Genomic DNA, 16207 nt, shown 5'->3' with positions numbered 1-16207 from the left:
TTCCTTTGGAGAAGAGGTGCTCTGATTTTTAGATTTTTCAGCTTTTTTTGCTCTGGTTTCTTCCTATCTTCGTGGTTTTATCTACCTTTGGTCTTTGATGATGGTGATGTACAGATGGGGTTTTGGTGTGGATGTCCTTTCCGTTTGTTAGGTTTCCTTCTAACAGCCAGTATCCTCAGCTGCAGGTCTGTTGGAGTTTTCTGGAGGTTCACTCCAGACCCTGTTTGCCTGGGTATCACCAGCAGAGGCTGCAGAACAGCAAATGTTGCTGCCTACTCCTTCCTCTGGATGATTCACCTCAGAGGGGAACCTGGCCTTATGAGGTGTCAGTTGCCCCCCTACTGGGAAGTGCCTCCCTGTTAGGCTACTTGTGGGTTAGTGACCCATTTGAGGAGGCAGTCTGTCCGTTCTCAGATCTCACACTCCATCCCAGGAGAACCACTACTCTCCTCAAAGCTGTCAGACAGGGACATTTAAGTCTGTTGAACTTTGTGCTGCATTTTGTTCAGATATGCCCTGCCCCTAGATGTGGAGTCTACAGAGCAGGCAGGCCTCCTTGAGCTGCAGTTGGCTCCACCCAGTTTGGGCTTCCCAGCCTCTTTGTTTACCTACTCAAGCCTCAGCAATGGAGGACACCCCTCCTGCAGCCTCGCTGCCGCCTTGCAGTTCAATCTCAGATTGCTGTGAGGAAGGATCTGTGGGCATGGAACCCTTCAAGCCAGGCACGGGATATAATCTGGTGTGCCATTTGCTAAAGCCATTGGAAAAGTGCAGTATTAGGGCGGGAGTGTCCTGATTTTCCAGGTGCCATCTGTCATATCTTCCCTTTGCTAGGAAAGGGAATTCACCAACCCCTTGAGCTTCCTGGGTGAAGGGATGCCTCACCCTGCTCCCTGGGCTGCACCTACTTGTCTGGCAGGCCCCAGTGAGACGAACCCAATACTTCTGTTGGAAATGCAGAAATCACCCATCTTCTGCATTGTTCACACTGGGAGCTGCAGACTGGAGCTGTTCCTATTTGGCCATCTTGGCGCCACCTATTATTATTATTATTTTAGAGACACTTACTCTGTCACCCAGGCTGGACTGAACTGGTGTGAACACAGCTCACTGATGCCTTGACCTCCTGGGCTCAGGCAATTCTCCCACCTCAGCCCCGCCAAGTAGCTGGGACTACAGGTGTGTACCACCACACCTGACTATTTTTTTTTTTTTTATCATTTTTTTTGTAGAGATGGGGTTTCAACAAGTTGTCCAGGCTAGTCTTGAACTCCTGAACTCAAGCAATCTGCCTACCTCAGTCTCCCAAAGTGCTGGGCTTTCAGGCTACCAAATATATTTCTTTTACATATTTTGAAATGTCCTTGGAAAGCTCTCTCCTATGGGGTAAATTAACATTTTATAGAGAATCCTCTTTCCTTTCCAGAACTTTTTCTGATTGAAGGGATTAGCTTAGAGTCTATCACCTTTTAAAGGTCTGAAAAGGAAACATTTGCTACCTATTGCCTCTAAGGGTGGCCACTTATCAGACTTCATCTACATAAAAAGAGCCTTGGCCTTCACAACCCCTTATCTTAACCCAGAAATTTATTTCTATTTATTCCAGACATTTATGTAACTTAACTCTTTCAACCAATTGATAATCAGAAATCTTTGAATCCACCTAAAAGGTATAAGCTCCTGCTTCGAGTCATCCTCCCTTTCCAGACTGAACCAGTGTAAACCTTACATATATTGATTGATGTCTTATGTTGCCCTAAAACATACAAAACCAATTACCTTGAGCATATGGTCTCGGGACCTCTTGAGGCTGTGTCCTGGGTCAATATCCTCAACCTTGGCAAAATAAATCTCTAAATTTATTGAGACTTATCTCAGATAATTATTTGGTTTACAGAACTATCGAAGTTCTTCTTGTATCTTTATTGTGAGAAGTTAATAGGGCTCATGAAGGAAAACAACTAACAAAAACTAGAGGGTCTTTCTGAGACGCCCCCCCCCACAGTTTCTTAATTAATACATACTAACTGTACCTATTTATGAAGTATGTGTGATATTTTGATACATACATGCAATGAGCAATGATCAAATCAGGGTGTTTAAGATATTCATCACCTCATACATTTATCACTTATATGTATGGGCAACACTTCTAGTTTTCTGGCTTTTTTAAAATGTGCAATAAACTATGGTTAAATATAGTCACCCTACTGCACTAGCAAAAATTAAAATGTATTTATTCTATCTAACTGTATGTTTGTACCCTTTAATCAAACTGACTTTATCATCACCCCATGACCATTACCTTTCCCAGAATTTGGTAACCATCATTCTACTTTCTACCTCCAAGAGATGAACTTTTTTAGCTCCCACATATGAGTGAGAACATAGGATCATTTTTTTTTGCCTGGCTTCTTGCACTTAGCCTAATGATATCTAGTTCTGTCTATGTTCCTGCAAATGATATAGTTTTATTTTTTATGACTGAATGGTATTCCATTGTGTATATACACCACATTTTCCTTATACACATATCTGTTGATGGACACTTACATTAATTCCATATCTAGGCTATAGTGAACAGTGTTGTGATAAACATGGGATTGTAGCTATTCTTTTGACGTACTGATTTCCTTTCCTTTGGATAAATAGCCAGTAGTGAGAATGTTAGATCAGATAGTAGTTCTATTTTTAGTTTGGAGAATCCTCCATGCTGTTTTCAATAGTACCTATACTGATTTACATTTCCATCAATAGTGTATAAGAGTTTTATTTTCTCCATATCTCCATACAGGATGTCTTATTTTTGATAATAGTCATTCTAGCTGGGGTACAATGATATCTCATTGTGGTTTTAATTTTTTTCATATACCTGTTGTCTATTTGTAGGCTTTATAAAGATATGTCCATTAATATCCTTTGTCCATTTTTAATAATATTATGATTTGCTGTTGAGTTGCTTGAATTCCTTCTGAATATTCTTGGGTATATTGTGAATATTATTCTCTTGTCAGGTGACTAAGTTTGCAAATATTTTCTTTCATTTTACAGGGTGTCTTGTTACTCTAACAATTGTTTCATTTGCTGTGCAGAGCTTTGTAGTCTAATATAGACCCATTTGTCTCTTTTTGTTTTTGTTGCCTATGCTTTTGAAGTCTTAGCTATAAAACCTTTGCCCAGATCAATGTCCCAAAGCATTTCCCCTATTTTTTCTATTAGTAGTTTATAACTTGAAGTATTAGGTTTAGATATGTAATCCATTTTGAGTTGAAATTTGTACATGGGAAGAGATAAGTATCTGTTTTTATTATTTGGCATATGGATATTCAATTTACCTAGCACCACTTATTAAAGAGGCTGTCCTTTCCCCAATGGATGCTTTTGGCACCATTGTCAAAAATCAGTTGACTTAAATATGTGAATTTATTTCTGAAATTTCTATTCAGTTCCATTGGTCTAAGTGTCTGTTTCTTTATGCCAATACTATGCTGTGTTAGGTATGATAGCTTTGTAGCATATTTTGAAGTCAGGCAGTGTGATGCCTACAACTTTGTTCTTTCTTACCCAGTATTGCTCTTGCTATTTGGGGTCTTCTGTGGGTTCATAAAAATTTTACAATTTTTTTTTTTTTTACTTATTTGAAGAATGTCATTATATTATGATAGGGATTGAATTTCATATGTAGGTTGTCTTGGGTAGTGTGGTCATTTTAACAATATTAATTTTTCTGATCCATGAGCATGGGATGTCTTTTCATTTATTTGTATCCTACTCAATATTTGTCATCAGCATTTTATTATTTTCATTGTAGCGGTATTTTATCACTTTGGTTAGATTTATAACTAGGTATTTTATTATATATTTTACAACTATTGAAAAAAGGATAGCCACATTGACTTACTTGTCATCCAGTTTATTATTGGGAAATAGAAACGTTATGGTTTTTATCTGTTTATTTTCTCTCCTGCAACTTCACTAAATTATTCATCAGTTTTAAGAGATTGTTGACTTTTACTATATGTAAGATAATGTCATATGCAAAGAGAAATAATTTGACTTCTCTCATCCAATTTGGATGCCTTTCTTTCTCCTGCTTAATTATTCTGACTAATTCAGTACTATGTTGAACAGGAGTGGTGAAAATGAGCATCTGTGTCTTGTTAGAGTTCTTAGAGCAAAGGCTTTTCCTCATGAAGTATGATGTAGCTGTGAATCTGTCATTACAAACTTTATTAAGTTGAACATTATTTCTTCTATTTCTAATTTGTTGAGAGTTTTTATTATAAAGTGATGCTGAATTGTATCAAATGTTTTCTCTGTGTCTATTGAGATATTTTTTGTACTTTATTCTATTGATGTGATGTATTACATTTATTGATTCGCATTTGTCAAAACATTCTTACATCCCTGAGATAAATCCCACTTGTTCATGGTATATTACCATCTTGATGTGTTGTGGGATTCAGTTTAGTCTTTTGTTGAAGATTTTTGTGTCTATATTGATCAGGATTATTGGCCTATAGTTTTTATTTTCTGTTGTATCTTTCTCTGGTTTGGGTAGCAAAGTAATGCTGACTTCACAGAATTAGTTAGAAAATATTCCTTCCTTTTTAATTTTTGGAAACATGTTGAGTATTTTGTTCATTATTCTTTATAAGTTTGATAGAATTCAGCAGTATAGTCATATTGTTCTGGGCTTTTCTTTTGTTGGAAGGTTCTTTATTACTGATTCAATCTTGATTATGGGACTGTTCAGGATTTCTATTTATCCTGGTTCAATCTGGGTAGGTTTCACTTGTTAAGGAATTTGTGTTTTATCTAGGTTTTTTCAATTTTTTATCATACAGCTATTTATAAGAGTCTCTAAGAATCCTTTCTAGTCTGTGATATTGGCTTCAGACAAGATTTCCATTTCTCTCCTGTCCCAAAATTGTAGATGATTACTATATAGTAATATTTTATATGTGCTAACAAGTTATTTGATTGAATTAAGGCTTCACTTATGAAGCAACTATAGAAACAAAATAGGATAATTTTCTATCACTATAAAGCATATATGTACTTTAGTAAACATGGTACAACATGTTTGGATGAACGGAGGCAGGATGGCGCACTTCCGGTTTCTTCACCAACTTTTCCCGCGCGTGCGAAAATGCAGCCAGTGCCCAGGGAGGTTGCAGACCAACCGGGCATGTGCCAGGTGACGTCAATCCAATGAGACCAAGATTTACCTGGTTGCACCTGTGGAATGCCCCCCGACACGCCCGTGCCCCACCTATTGCCCTCCCACTCCTAGAAAAGCTGCTCTCAGCCAGTGAGCCACACGGCCTTCCTGAGTCTCTCACTCCTGTCGGGATGTCGGGACTGCAGGAACTCCGTCCGAGAGCCCCACCGGGGGACTCTGCCGGCCTTCTTTGCCTAGGCTGACAGACCTCTTCCCCACACCTTAGGTTACCAAAATAAACTTGCAGTTTTGCTCCTACACTTGCCTACTCGCTGGTTCTTGTGTACGTGCTCTGGTGGTCTTAGAAAAACAAATCACAACAGTTGTGAGAGTAATTGCCATTATAATGAGTTTTAAAACAAAGATGTCTAATCTCCCAACTATAATTTATTCCTGTTTTAAATTTGAAAGGTGTCTCAAAAAAAAAATAAATAAATACATAAATAAATAAATTTGAAAGGTTTATCTAAAGGAATCAGAAGATAAAACATGAGTTACAAAAATTAGAAAGGAGGAAAATACATTTTTATTAGTTGCATGTTTTCTTGAGAGAAAGAACAAAAAACCAACTTAAAAATATTAAAACTCTCCTCAGAATTTAGTACACTTTTCTTTCACTAAATAAATATACAAGAGTGAGGACTTAAGATGACCAACTAGAAGCAGTGGCAATCAGAGACTTTCATCAAAAACAGCCATAACAACATGCTGAGGTATCCTGGTTCTGTCATCAGAACTAACTAGGCACCTGGCATGACCCATGGAGAAGAAGGAAGAGCAGTGTGATGTGACTGCCCACCTGAGAGCCACATGGGGCAGGAGAACCCCCACCTCCCAGCCCAAAAAGGCTGTAGGTGAGCATGTTATCCACACTGTGAAACTGCTTTCCCCAGAGAACTGTACAATCCATGATTGGAAGATCCCACTCATGAGCCCACACCCCTGGGGCCTAGGGTCCTAACCATGGAACTGTGCAGATTCTCAACTAGAATCCACTCAGCTAGAATCTGCTTAAGCCTGCTGAGTTCCCACGGGGAGGGGTGGCAAGCACCACAGCTGCAGCTGCCTGCTGTCTAAGCCTAAGCCTTTGGAGCTCCTTGGGGGAGGGGCAGCAGCCAACACTGGGACTACTAGCTACCTAAACACACTAAGTTCCCAGAGTTGGGGAAGGGTGACAGCCGTCTCTATAGCTCCAGGCTGTGTTTTTCCCATGCGGAAGCCAGGGAGGCTGGACAGCTTGGTCCCAAGAGGTATTTCCCACAGCCCAATACACCGGCTGTGGTCAACTGTGGCCAGAGTGCCTCATCAGGCCTGACCCTGACCCATCCCTCCTCACAGGGTGGGACCTCCCTGAAGGAACTCCAACAATTCCAGCCAGAGGCTCCATGACAGAACTCTGATCTCCCTGGGCCTGAGTCCCTATGGGGAGGAGTGGCCACAGTTTCCATGGACCAGCAGACTTATTCTTTCTTCCTGCTACTTCTGAGGAATCCAGGCAGCCCTGACGAGTGTGTTTCCCCCAGCAAAGCACACCCCCTCCATCAAGGGAGAGCCGAAGTGCTTTGGTAAATGGGTCCTGCTCCCCATACTATCCAGCTGGTTGAGACCCTCCAACAAGGGTTGTCAGACACCCTATACAGGAGTGTTCATACTGGCATCAGTTCAGTGCCACTCAAGGTCAAAGATCCCAAAGGAAGAAACACGCACCCATCTTTACTGTTCCCCAGTCTCCTCAAGTGACCTCTCCAAGCGTGGGAGCGAAGCAGATGAATAGGGCATGAAGGGAACCTTCACCAAACCACAGCAGCCTTACAGAAGAGGGACCTGCCCATTGAAAGAAAAACAACCAGAAAGCAACAACAGCAGCAGCAACAAAAAGAGTCCCCACATAAAACTCATCCAAGGGTCAGCAGCCTCAAAGATCAAAACTAGACAAACTCATAAAGATGAGAAAAAAAAATCAATGAAAAAATGCTGAAAACTCAAAAGGCCAAAGTGTCTCTTCTCCTCCAAATGATAGCAGCACCTCTCCAGCAAGGACGCAGAACTGGACAGTGGGTGAGGTGGACGAATTGACAGAAGTAGCCTTCAGAAGGTGGGCAATAACAAACTCCACTGAGTGCTAAAGGAGCACGTTCTAACTGAATGCAAAAAACCTAAGAACTTTGAAAAAAAGATAGAGGAGCTGCTAACTAGAACAACCAGTTTAGAGAGGAACATAAGTGACATGATGGAGCTGAAAAGCAGCACATGAGAACTTCGTGAAGCATATACAAATATCAATAGCCAAATGTATCAAGCAGAAGTAAAGGATACTGGAGTTAGAAGACCATCTTGCTGAAATAAGGAATGCAGACAAGATTAGAGAAACAAAGAATGAAAATGAATGAATAAAATCTCCAAGAAATAAGAGACTGTGTAAAAAGACCAAATCTACAATTGATTGGAATACCTGAAAGAGATGGGGAGAATGGTATCAAGTTGGAAAACACACTTTGGGATATTATCCCAGGGAACTTCTCCAATCTTGCAAGACAGGCCAACATTCAAATTCAGGAAATACAGAGAATACCACTAAAATACCCCACGAAAAGATCAACCGCCAGGCACATAGTTATTAGATTTTTAAAGGATGAAATGAAGGAAAAAAAACAAATGGTAAGGGCATCCAGAAATAAAGGCTAGGTAACTTACAAAGGGAAGCCCATCAGACTAACAGCAGATCCCCATCAGGAACCCTACAAGTCAGAAAAGAGTAAGGGCCAATACTCAACATTCTTAAGTAAAAGAATTTTCAACCCAGATTTTCATATTTAGCCAAACTAAGCTTCATAAGCAAAGGAGTAAGAAAATCTTTTTAAGACAAGCAAATGCTGATGGATTTTTGCCACTACCAGACCTGCCTTGCAAGAGTTTCTGAAGGAAACACTAAATATAGAAAGGAAAAAACAGTACCAGCCACTGCAAAAACATACCAAAATATAAAGACCAATGACACTATGAAGAAACTGCATCAACTAGTGTGTAAAATAACCAGATAGCATCATCATGACAGGGTCAAATTCACACATAACAACATGAACCTTAAATGTAAATGGGCTAAGTGCCCCAATTAAAAGACACTGATTGGCAAATTGGATAAAGAGTCAAGTCTCATTGGTGAGATGTAATCAGGAGACCCATCTCACATGCAAAACCACACAGGCTCAAAATAAAGGGATGAAAGAAAATTTACCAAGCAAATGGAAAGAAAAAAAAAAAAAAAGCAGGGATTACAATTCTAATCTTGGACAAAACAGACTTAAAACCAACAAAGATCAAGAAAGACAAAGAAGGGCATTACATAATGGTAAAGGCATCAATTCAACAAGAAGAGTTAAATATGTGTGAATCCAATATAGAAACACCCAGATTTATATAACAAGTTATTAGAGACCTACAAAGAGACTTACACTCTCACACAATAATAATGGGAGACTTGAACATCCCACTATCAGTATTAGACAGATCAGTGAGACTTAAAATTAACAAGGATATTCAGGACTTAAACTCAGCTCTAGATCAAGTGTACCTAATAGACATCTACAGAACTCTCCACCCCAAATCAACAAAGTATACATTCTTCTCAGTGCCACATGGCACTTATTCTAAAATCAACCACGTAAGTGGAAGTAAAATACTCCTCAGCAAATGCAAAAGAAATGAAATCATAGCAAACAGTCTCTTAGACCACAGTTCAATCAAATAAGAATTCAGGGTTAAGAAACTCACTCAAAACCGTACAATTACATGGAAATTAAACAACCTGCTCCTGAATGACTCCTGGGTAAATAATAAAATTAAAGTAGAAATCAAGAAGTTCTTTGAAACCAATGAGAACAAAGAGACAACATACTGGAATCTCTGGGACACAACTAAATGAGCATTAAGAAGAAAATTTATAGTACTAAATGCCCACATCAGAAAGCTAGAAAGATCTCAAATTGACACCCTATCATTACAACTAAACGAACTGGAAAAGCAAGAGTAATAAATCAAAAAGTGCAGAAGACAAGAAATAACTAAGATCAGAGCAGAACTGAAGGAGATAGAGACATGAAAACCCTCTATGCAAATAAACTAGAAAATCAAGAAGAAATGGTTAATTCCTGGACACATACACACTCCTAAGACTAAACCATGAAGAAATTAAATCCCTGAATATACCAATAACAAGTTCTGAAATTGAGGCAGTAATTTATAGACTACCAACCAAAAAAAAAAAGCCCAGGACCAGACAGATTCACAGCCAAATACTACCAGAAGTACAGGGAGGAGCTAGTTCTATTCCTTGTGAAACCATTCAAACAATTGGAAAGAAGGACTCCCCTCTAACTCATTTTATGAGGCCAGCATCATCCTGATACCAAAACCTGGCAGAGAAGCAACAAAAAAAGAAGATTTCAGGTCAATATCCCTGATGAACACTGATGCAAAAATCCTCAATAAAATACTGGCAAACTGAATCCAGCAGCATATAAAAAAGCTTATTTACCACAATCAAGTTGGCTTCATCCCTGGGATGAACCAAGGCTGGTTCAACATAGGCAAATCAATAAATGCAATCCATCACATAAATGGAACCAATGATAAAAACCACATGATTATCTCAGTAGATGCAGAAAGGGCTTTCCTTAAAATTCAACATCTCTTTGTGTTAAAAACTCTCAATAAACTAGGTATTGATGGAACATATCTCAAAATAGTAAGAGCCATTTATGACAAACCCACAGCCAATATCCTATCAAATGGGCAAAACTGGAAGCATTCCCTTTGAAAACCAGCACAAAACAAGGAGGCCGCCTCTCACTACTCCTATTCAATAATACTGGAAGTTCTGGCCAGGGCAATCAGTCAAGAAAAAGAAATAAAGGGTATTCAAATAGGAAGAGAGCAAGTCAAATTGTCTGTTTGCCAGTGACACAATTCGATATTTAGAAAACCCCACCATCTCAGCCACAAAAGTCCTGAAGTTGATAAGCAAATTCAGCAAAGTCTCAGGATAAAAAATCAATGTACAAAAATCACAAGCATTTCTATACACTAACAATTGACAAGCAGAGAGTCAAATCATGAATGAACCCCCATTCACAATTGCTGCAAAGAGAATAAAATACCTAGCAGTACAGCTGACAAGGGATGTGAAGGAGTTCTTCAAGGAGAATGACAAACCACTGCTTGAAGAATTAAGAGAGGACACAAACAAATGGAAAAACATTCCATCCTCATGGATGGAAAGAATCAGTATCATGAAAATTGCCATACTGCCCAAAGTAATTTACAGATTCAGTGTTATTCCCATCAAAATATCATGGATATTGCTCGCAGAATTTAATAAAAAAAAAACTACTTTAATTTGATATGAAACCAAATAAAGAGTCCATATAACCAAGACAATCCTAAGCAAAAAGAACAGAGCTGGAGGCTTCATGCTACCTGACTTCAAATTATACGAGGCTACAATAACCAAAATAGCATGGTACTGGTACCAAAACAGACATAGAGACCAATGGAACAGAACAGAGACCTCAGTATTTACACCACACACGCACAACAATCTGATCTTCAACAAACTTGATAAAAACAAGCAATGGGAAAAGAATATCATATTTAATAAATGGTGCTGGGAAAATTGGTTATCTATATGCAGAAAACTGAAACTGGACCCCTTCTTTACACATTATACAAAAATTAATCCAAAGTAGATTAAAGACTTAAATGTTAAACCCAAAACCATACAAACCCAAGAAGAAAACCTAGGCAATACCATTCAGGACACAGGCATGGACAAAGATTGCATGAGAAAAACATTAAAAGCATTGCAACAAAAGCCAAAATTGACAAATGGGATGTAATGAAACTAAAGAGCTTCTGCACAGCAAAGGAAACTATCATCAGAGTGAACAGGCAACCTAGAGAATGGGAGAAAATTTTTGCAATCTGTCCATTTGTCAAAGTTTTAATATCCAGAATCTACAAGGAACTTAAACAAATTTACAAGAAGAAAACAAACAACCCCATCAAAAAGTGGGCAAAGGATATGAACAGACAGTTCTCAAAAGAAGATGTTTAGGTGACCAACAAACATGAAAAAAGCTCAACATCACTGATCAGTAGAGAAATGAAAATCAAAACCACAATGAGATGTTGTGTCACGCCAGGCAGAATGGAGATTATTAAAAAGTCAAGAAACATAGATATTGGCGAGGCTGTGGAGAAATAGGAACAATTTTACACTGTTTGTGGGAATGCAAATTAGTTCAACCATTACGGAAGACAGTGTGGTGATTTCTCAAGGATCTAGAGGCAGAAACACCATTTGATCCAGGAATTCCATTACTGGGTATATACTCAAAGGAACATAAATCATTCTACTATAAAGACACATGCACACGTATGTTTATTGCAGCACTATTTACAATACCAAAGACATGGAACCAACCCAAATGTCCATCAATGATAGAATGGATAAAGAAAATGTGGTACATATACAACATGGAATACTATGCAGCCATAGAAAGGAATGAGATTATGTCCTTGTCAGGGACATGGATGAAGCCAGAAGCCATCACCCTCAGCAAACTAACACAGGAATAGAAAATCAAACACTGCATGTTCTCACTCATATGTGGGAGTTGAACAATGAGAACACATGAACACAGGGAGGGGAATGACATACACTGGGGACTGCTGGGGAGTGCAAGTGAGGGGAGCGAACCTAGATGGTAGGTTGATAGGTGCAGCAAACCACCGTGGCACACATAGATCTATGTAACAAACAAACGTGCACGTTCTACACATGCATCCCAGAACTTTAAGTAAAATAAAAATAAAAAATAACACACACAATTAAATTACATTGCAGAATATTTACAAAAATTGTGCTAAAGTAGTGTAAAGGGTACAATTTGTAATAAAAATAACAATAATAAAACACCTTAACAAAAAAATATTAAATAAGGCTTAATATTTTTCTTTTGAAAAGACAAAAATTCATAGGAGAGTAGAAAAAAACTGAATAAATGAAAAACCCAGAGTATGTTTCTGGATGCAAAACTCCAATATTGTAAAGATATTCAATCTCTTCTAGGTAATCTGTAAAATTAATCCAGTTTCAATCAAAATTCTTCTGTTCACACATTGGATAATTAAATCCTTCTAAATATTAATCTTTTTACACATTCTGCAAAAGCCATTAAATCCAACATGGAGAGCATATAAAACCACTCATAACTTAATGGAACAAGAATACTAAAAATGTCAATACCATGTATGTAGGGAAATAGAAATTCTGAATCCATTATAGCCAGTCCTAGAATCCACATGAGAAATCAGGCAAAGAAAATGAAAGACGGCAGTGACGTGCTACCAATAGCTGAAGAGAGGTAAAATCATATTTAGCAAAGGCAAGAATTCTGCCCTGTGTGAGGAAGTGCTTGAAATAAATCAGAGACTGATTCTATCAGAAAATAGTTTAATAGAGAAACAAAGACAAAGCTTGAATATTCATAGAAACAGATATGCCAGTCTTGCATGGCGTTGTTTCTAAGAGAGAAGTACTGACTTACAACAGAGAGGCAACTTTTAGATACTTAGAAGTAAAAAAATAGAAAGAAGTAAGTGACAGAAGTTAATGATCTAACAGAAACAAAATAAAATAATAAAATCAGAAAATAAGCCACCTCCTACAAAAAAGCACAATTTATTAAAGAAACTGTAATTCACTATACGGAAAGCAATTTTCCAAGTGTTTTTTTTTATTATTATTTTTCTGTTTATGTTTTTGGAAATAAGCAACTGATGGCTTTTTTTTTTTTTTCCTGACGTTTTAAAGAAGGCTGCATAGCAAGCAACCTTGGAAGATGGAGAAAAATGTCATCCTCTAAGAGATGGTTGGGTAGGCTTGTTTGAAGCCTGTTTTCAAAGACGTGGCTTTCCTAAGGTATGGTTCCACAAGTGTTGTACAAACCCACAGGATGCTCAACACCCACCTGTACTCTTCAGTGTTACCCCCAAGGGACATGGGGAGGCAGTGAGACTGACGTGGCCATGAGGAATTTGTTGCCTGGCTTTGTTTTGAGTAGTAAAATTTATTATTAAAGTATTCTGCTAACATCTTTAAAATTTTGGCTGACTTGATGGCTAATTTACAAGTGTGATAAAATATCAGATTTTAAACAGTTCTTAACACACTATGCATGGCAATAGAGGTGTTTTGAACTAAAAATATAACTGTTGATATTGCTGGTCCTAAAGATTAATATATGTGTAAAAGGAAGATGATATTTATACAAAGTTTCTATGAAAATAAAACAAAATGTAAATTAATAGCAATAGAGATAATCAGTTAAAACAACTGATAGACACTCACCAATAAACAACCACGAATCAAAAGAACATTGTATAGTAACACTTCATGTAAAAATAAGGTCCTATTATAAATTCAAGAAAAACCACAATGGAAATGCACTAGAGAAAAAGGAACTTGAGAAAATAAAGTTACAAAATTATTACCAAAGACAACATAATATGCACACAAGACAATAAATTTTTCTGAAAACCTAATGAGGGATTGAGAAATGAAAATTACTAAGGAAATTAAAATAAAATTTAAAAAAGAGTTTTAAAAGAATTAGAAAGAAAATTGTGTACACATGGAAGATAACCCTGAATTTCAAAGAGCTAAGAAAATGAAGTGGCATTCTATGACTGGCTTAACTTTAACTCGGAACGCTTTCTAGCAAATAAATTTTTAAAGTATAAAACATTTAGAATCAACTCAATTAATTACCTGTCACCGGTTGAGTTCTCTAAGAATCTGACTCTGAGAAAGATTCCAGATAGATTTGAATGTACAGAGGTATCTTTGAGAACAATACCTGTGAGAAAGAGGGAAAGTACTGGTTTGGAAATACCTGTCAAGCGGTTTGGCTTTCATATTCCTCCATCAGTCACAAGATTGACCACAGAACTGTTAGCTTGAATGAGGAACAGCTGGGGCAATTCCTATTAGCTTGAATGAAGAGCAGCTGGGGCATTTCCTATTCGCTTGAATGAGGAGCAGCTGGGGCATTTCCTAAGCGGTGAAGAGCTGAAGGCTGTTGCAACTCCAAGCAAGTGTCCTCTAGCCAAGGTGGAAAACAAGCCCTTCATTGAAGAGGAGCTGTAAATGGTGCATCATTAAGTCTACGGTAACAACAAAATATTTATTATCTCACTAATGTGTTTTTTCTAATCATTTTTAAGAAAAAAAACCGTAAACATTGCAAAATTGAAAGATTTGGTAAATATTCATATACTGACCACACAAATTTTATCATTTAAATTGTATTATACGGTTTTATTATAACTATTTCCCCATCTCTATTATCAGTATGCTTCCACCAAAACATTTTGCGTACATATTATTGGCTATATTATATTTCGGGGGCGTTCATGTACAATTTACTAAAATGAAATATCCAAGTCCTGTGTGTGTTTTGCGGAGTTTTGATGAATGCACATACACAAATAAACTCAAACCTCTAGCAGAATGTATAGAATTACTCCAATCATGAAATTCCCTTCGGTTTTCTTCCCAGTTAATTCCTGCACCTACCGACAAAAAACCACTGCTTTAGCTTTCCCATAAAACTAAAGATGTTTGTATTCTAGAATTCTTATAAATTTTATCTTACTGCGCATATAGTGTAAGGCTATTTTCCCTTCAGTATAATGTTTTTGAGCTTCATTGGTGTTGTGTGATTATTAGTAGTCTGTTACTTTTGTGTTGCAGACTACCGTTATGTTTTAGGGTTAGATCAAGTTGATGAGTGATTTTCCTGTTGATAAAACCAGTCTTCAGCTTTCTGAATAAAACTGCTAAGAACTTTCATGAACACGTTTTTTTGTGTGAACATATTTTCATTTCTCTTGGATTAATGCCTATAAGTACATTTGCAGGGCTAGAAGGGAGGTTTGTCTATTTATTTATTTATTTATTTTGGCATTTTTCCAAAGTAATTGTAACAATTTATATTCTGAAAATATTTGAGAATTCCATTTTTTCCACATGCTTGCCAATACTTGTAGTTGCCAGACTTTTTAATTTTAGACGTTCTACTGCCTGTGTAGTATTATCTTATCATGTTTTAATTTAAATGTTATTGTATGACCAATATTGTTGAGCATTTTTTCTATGTGTTTATTGGTTCTTGATATATCTTCTTTTTGAGATAATTACTCAATTCTTTACCTAATTGTATAGGTTTTATTTATTACATTGTAAGACTACCTTATATATCCTGGATACATGTTTTTTGTCAGATATATACTTTGTGATTTTTTAAAACATCTATTTTCTGCTTATTTATTTCTATAATGAATTATCAGATAAACAGAAAATTTAAATTTTGATGACATTCATTATCAATTTTTTTGTGATTATTTACATGATACGCCCAATAAAACATTTTTTACACTTAAGTCATGAGAGTAGTCTATGTTTTTCTTTAAAAGTTATGGTTTTTATCTGTCAACCTAAATAACAAACAGAGAACACTGTCTAAAAGAAAATGATGTTTGTTTGTGAATAGGCACTGTAATGGGAATATGTCATAGTAAGCTATCGTTGTATTCAGAGAGATAAAAGAAAACAGAAGATTTTAAAGGAAAAATGAGGATTACATAATTGTTTTGAGATAATTAACTTTGGATGGAAGGATCAATAACAAGAGTCTAAAGTTGGAAAAACTTGCTGGGCAGAGGCTTTCACAAAATTATTTTTTTTGCATGGAAAGTTGTCCTAGCTTTGTGCAAAGATGTGTTTTTCAGTCTTTTGTGATAGCTCTTGTTATTAGGCATTCACCCATGAGAACCCATCCATTACGGCCATCCTTGGTTCTATTTGTCAGGGTGCTTAACACAGGTGACTTCATTTTGATTCTGACAATTTAACATTTTCTC

Source organism: Colobus angolensis, unplaced genomic scaffold, assembly GCF_000951035.1.
Source record: "Colobus angolensis palliatus isolate OR3802 unplaced genomic scaffold, Cang.pa_1.0 Scaffold16, whole genome shotgun sequence".
NCBI classification, from domain to species: Eukaryota; Metazoa; Chordata; class Mammalia; order Primates; family Cercopithecidae; genus Colobus; species Colobus angolensis.
This window is presented reverse-complemented; position numbering follows the sequence as displayed.